General features: G+C 36.8%; 1 protein-coding gene across 1 annotated transcript in view; it reads right to left on the minus strand.

Annotated features, from left to right (window-relative positions):
• Positions 1 to 6188, minus strand: part of LOC102676999 (suppressor of lurcher protein 1) — a gene marked incomplete at its 5' end in the record, with an annotated part of 299191 nt that overhangs the window by 241001 nt on the left and 52002 nt on the right. The window lies entirely within an intron of this gene.

Below are 6188 nucleotides of genomic sequence, written 5' to 3' on the forward strand. Positions count from 1 at the left end.
CACTTGCTACGTAGAGTCAGTAATAATTACCATATCTATGTAGCGAGGAATAAATTTTACCTGTCAAAGTCATTTCTATGTTACTATATTGTAGCACGTAGTTACATCTATTCTCCTAATATTCAATTATTCAATTACTCAGTTCTACGATATTTTATTATAAACAAAAGAACACTATGCTATTTTTATATATATTATAGTATCTTTTTTTATTGTCAATAATTTTTCACGTTCTGCTTAATTGCAATTGAGGTTATGTTAGATCGAAGAATTAAATTTTAATAGAAATAACGAGTGTAATATAATAAATATAATGTTTTTGGTAACATAATAACGAGTCAAAATAATATCTTTTTAAATTTTTCAAGAAAAAAGTTAAAAAAAATGACATCTAATATCTATAACTGCAAAAAGAAAACTTTTTTAAAACATTGATCAATAATTAAATAAGCCTTGAAATGATAGATGAAACAGAAATTCAAATTAATTTATTCAATTGAAAAAACGAAATACAAAAGATAGATCAAGATTTATCGATCAATTCGTCGATCGATTCATCGTTTTTCCATTCTTCTGGACATCGAAAACCAGAAAAAAGTCGTTCGCTTTCAAAGAAAATTTTTCCAATTTTCTCTGTCGATCGTCGAGAGAGAGAGAGAGAGAGAGAGAGAGAGCACCGTTCAAAATTCGAACAGGACGAATTGAATTTCCTAAATTAATCGTATAGGATTCGTCGATCAATTTGCCGGCGCCCGCACGAATTAAGGCAATAGCCATGATACACCCACGTCCGTCGCGAATACTACGTTGTTTCGAATACCACTCTGTTGCGCGCCGTTTACTCAATTCCGCCGATCAACGCGTCCCGCAAATTACAACGTTTTAATTGCACGCCACTGCAAACACCTCCCCGGAACGGACCCGGTCCCGTTCGATTTTAAAATTACGTCGAATAATAGGGTTTAAGCGTTACACACCGGAAACGTGTGTTTATGCGTTTGCCATCGTCGTTAACTTCGATCGGCTTTTACCGTGTTTGATATCAATCGGTAATATCGCTGTGTAACACGGGAGAATGTATCGATCGAAACAGTTGTCTCGTATTCTTGTCACCGATTAAAGTCGAATTAAGGGAGAAGAAATAAAAATGTAGAAAAATGTATATATATTATTATTGTAATAATTTTAATGTTAAAAATAATAATAATTAAAAAAAAAGTGGCGCCCAAAAGAGAAGAAAATATTTTCATTTCAACTTTTGGGAGACGTTTTTTGCCCTTGTTTTTTAAAACGTGAAACGAGGGCGCGTTATTTATCTTATAAAATCGCGTAGCGAGAGAAAATTCGCGTAACAACAAATGTTTTTTTTTTCTCTCTCTCTCTCTAGATTAGGAGACTCTAATAAAGTAAAATATTTTTATACACATATGAAATATTAATTTTATCAATTTAATAACAAGAAGTTTCGTATATACGCGCAGACCAATGTGGAAGGCTCGCCGTGTAACACGATACGACAATAATGGGACCTACGCGTTACGTGAACGGAAAGAAAAAACGGAACGAGAGTGAGAGAGAGAGGGAGAAAAAAGAAGAAGAAAAAGAAGAAAAAAGTAACAGAGAGAGGTTAGAGAAACGAGGTTACGTATATGTAAGTGTGGTATACGCATATATACACGTATATGTGTATATGACGTTACAATAAGACGAATAATGCGGAGAAAGAACATGAAAAACTACTGGTATGAATTTAATGTTGCGAACGCCTGTCGCAATGTCATAATTTTCGAGGCCGGTGACGTTTATTACTTTTCCAGAAATTAAATGAATAATACAAATTACGGGAGCGATGGTAAACGCGATTTGATTCAAACAACAGCGGATGAACAGAGGGCGGACTCAACTTAAACGAAAACGAATAAAATTTTATACAGATATTTACCCGGAATAATAATTTAATTGAATTCGATTCGAACGAATCAAGGAAAACGTTTCTAAAATTCTCACGCGCGAATCGTTTTTTTTTTTTTTTCTCTTTCTTTCTTTCTTTCGAAATATGTTTTTAAGGTAATCGAAAAGACTGGAAAACAATAAACTTTAAACATCTCTTTCGTCACTTTGAACCTTTTTTACTTGGGGATAAGTATTCGAACCGAGAATCGATTAATTAATTCGATATATTTGTTCATGGTCGATAATAATTAATTATGCGTGAGTAATACATAAAATTGGACGTGTAATTTACGTGAAAACGGCTTAAAGGCCGCGTTATTCGAATCTGGAAGAATGCGCACCCGTCGAAATGAACAACAATGGTGTCGAGAGACGTGTTGGTTTGGAAATTTTTTCAAAGTGACGATACGACAGATTCCACTTTCGTATCTAGAATTGCTTCGAAACGAACGAGTCAGTGAATTCGAAACAGTTTCACGGAACGTTACCTCTTCCGAAACGGTTTTGACGTAAACAAGCTCAAAGGGAAAGAATCGTTAAAAGAGCGTCGGTGAAGGTCGTTGGAGAGTTTACGTCTCGCGGCAAGTGACTGACTCTTTTTTTAAGTAACCGGTCGCTCGATTAATCCCCGGTTCGGCCGCGAACAGTTAGTATCGGAAACGTAGGGGGAGCTACTTTTTCGCTATTTCAACCCTGTGTGATCTCATTAAGGTTAAACGACCCGCTCTAACGACCAAACTTTCTCGACCGCGATCTTTCCCGGATTTAGATAAGTGGCGCGGATCCAGATTGAAACGTTGGGCCACGCATAGAAACGGCTTCTATTAAGATCTCTCCTCCAATTTCGCGCGATATTTCCTCGCGAAGAGAAATATTTTTTTCGATTTTTTTTCCTTCTATCATCTTTCTTCTACAGCTGTTATATATAAATAATATATAAAAAATAATATAAAAATAATAATAAAATAATATGTATATAAAAATATATATAAGATGGAAGCGAAAAATTTGGAAACGAAAATAATCAATGTTTCGTGGGAACGAGTAATTCTCGAGCAATCTAATCTAAACCAGTAAAAATTATGCATTTACTTTGTTGACTAAAACAATAAATAAAAATGTATTTAGCTGGATGAATATATTCAATCACACGTAATTATATCTGTTTACAAAATATTTGAGCTATCGAAGAAAAACAAAGATACCAATTATGAAATAGTGATATTGTTGGCAACATTCTATAATAAAACCACAAATAGAATTTCAGTGAACTTTAAATTCTATAACAATCTTGTATATTTATGTTTCGATTTTATTTCGTCTGTTCCCCTTTTTTCGACCTAACAAAATTATTTTTATATTTTGAGACAATTTCTATTATAATTTATTATTTCGTTAAAAATGTGCATACGTAAAATATTATATTTAATCAATATAGAATAAAAAAGAAAATACATAATCGATATATAAATATATATATATGTAGAAAAATAAAATTTATATAATATAACTTGAAATAAAATAGAAACAAAAAACTCTTTGATCCGATGACTTGCATCACGACCCAAATCAACATAGTCCATTTCCTTTTTTTCTGTCGACCAATCAAATCATCCCACGATCCTGATGATTAATTTACAATAAGTAAGCCGTGATCAAACGTGAGATCGAGTTTTAAGAAGAGGAGAACGATCCGCGAGATGCCGAGAGTGGAACGAGGAAATTGTTATCTTAAGTTCCATTAACTTTTGTACGTCGCTGGGGATATTCCCTAGCTAGGAATTACGTAACGACGTGGCGAGTTGTTTACGGGGAAGAGAGACGGAGGGAGGGGCAAAGTTTCTTCGAGGAGGGGGGAGTTAAAGATTTACCTTCAACTTGCACGACTTCGCTCGCACAGTTTTTAAGTACTTCTCGGTACGTATCAGATCTGTCTCCCAGGTATCGTGGAATGCTCAACAAACGGAAACGGGGATCGCATAAAACAGGATCGGCCACCGATGGGATCATGAAGGGGAAATTATACCGCTGACTTTTGAGAGACAACTTTTCCGAGCACCGCTCGTGTTGTTTGATTTGTTTCGAACTCGAGCTTTGAAAAAGAAGAAGAAGAGGAGGAGGAGGAGGAGGAGGAAAGAAAGAAAGAAACATCGATTAAAAAAATAAAGTTTAAACATTTTTAACGATCTAGCCTCGACTTCTTTTTTAAATGCCCTAGCTCGATCAAAGGAGGCTGTTTTGAACTCGCGGAACGATAATTTTCAATTATATCCCAGGATTGCAGAAAGAAAGAAAAAACCGAATAGAAAGATCCATTGTTGCAAGGAAAGAATAAGTTTGGTCGATTTTAATTGACGAACGAATAAAAGTGAACGATATTTCGCTATTACAAGAATAGAATGGAAAAAAAATAGGAGAAATGGTTTCTACTATTTCCTTTCATTATCTTTCCTTTTTTTTTCTCCCCTTCGAAATTATATTACTCGTTTTATTTTATCGCGCGAAGAAAGATGTTGGCGCGGTGTATTTCTCGTAATAATAGAACTGTCAAAATGATAAGATCCAGAGCGAGCAAACCAAAAGCAACCCTCCTCCACGAATCACCGTAAGATCGAGTTGGCTGGACGACTCGAAACTTAACCGAAACTTGTACTAACAACTTCTCCTCTCCCCTTTTTACCAACCTTTACTACACAAATTATCCTTATCACGTAATTCGTATCGAAGAAACGCAAATTTCCTTCAAAAAAAAAAATCACTCTCCTCGCAAAAATACTTTTTCTCTCGCGATACAGAATCCTTTGTTCGAGAGAAAGAATTTTAATTTTCCGAATGGTTTTCCATTCGTCGAATTCTTTCGATCCCCTCTTTTTCCACGCTCGTGGATTCGTAATTTCTCCTCTTTCATAAAGGTATAATTGAGAGAACGGCTCCTTGAAGGGAGGCGGCGACAAAGCTTCGATCAGAATTTTTCGAGGGGCGGTAATAACACGCGTGGTCCACCCCTAATTGCCGGAACCAAGGATAAAAGGAGGAATCGATACGGGTCTCTCCCGTAATTAGCACGAGTTAGCCGGCAGCAGAGAAGTTAAGAGAATAGAGATATTATCCACTTTGATCAACAGCAGAGACGGCGCCATATTTTCATCCTTGACCAAATCGAGGATTCGTTTTATCGAGCTTCGGTTCTGGAATTTTAATCGTGAGGGGGCAGCTCATAACTCGATGTGAAAATTTACGACGGTCTCGAGGATTTGGAGCATGGATTGGAGATGGAAGAAAAGGAAGAGACGTTATTATTATTCTAAATTGGCTGGTCGAAAATGGCTGATTTATTATAATAATTCTATCGCGAAGGAAAATGAATTATAAATATAAATCAAGTTTTTCTTTCTGCTTTCGGTTTGGAAAAGGAACCAACAATTCGATACAATTGACTGGTTAACGAGCGGCGTTACGATGATGAAATTATCGTCCCGCCTTCCCAGTTAATTGCCAAATTTCTAGGGTAGATCGAGGCTCGTGACGAGCTTAGCTTAGGGTGGCAAGTAAATTACCCTCGATAATTCCTTGGAAAGGAAAATAAGACTTTTCCTTTTCCCTTTTCAATACCTTGAAATTCACAGCGAAGAAAGAAGAAACCTGTTTTGCGGTAACCGCGATGATAATCATCATCCCCCTCTCGCTGCTTCTTCATCCCCCCCCGGTTTGATTAAAACTTGCCGGGCAAGAAATTACATTTTAATTATACACGGTTTATCAGCAAGCGCGTTTCACGCTCCGAAACACGGCGTGTATTTAATGGCGTGTAATCTACGCCCAATTTTCTAACCCCCGTTCGTTCCTCCGCGTCTATTCTTGAAAAAAAGATATTCGTATATTTTTCACGTATCTTCGACTCCAAAAAAGAAAATGTCGTCGAAAATGTTACGTACAAACTTGCATAAACGTGTAGAGAATATTGATGATGCAGATATATATATATATATATTTACACTTCCCTCCCTTCTTGTCTCGGCGCATTCAAGCCCCGAGTGACAGGTTTGTCGCGGGATGATGGATCGAACGAAATGGATTCGTGACGTTCTTTACGCGTTACGCGAGACAAATCCACCACAGATCCCTCCTCCACCATGAATCGCGCCTCGAGTCGTCGCGGAATCGTCGTGAAACATCATCGTGAGTCATTGATCCGAGGCTGCCGGTGTTCCGTAATCACGGAGCAGGGGGAGGGG

Source organism: Apis dorsata, unplaced genomic scaffold (genome assembly GCF_000469605.1).
Source record: "Apis dorsata unplaced genomic scaffold, Apis dorsata 1.3 scaffold_102, whole genome shotgun sequence".
In the NCBI taxonomy this organism is placed as follows: Eukaryota; Metazoa; Arthropoda; class Insecta; order Hymenoptera; family Apidae; genus Apis; species Apis dorsata.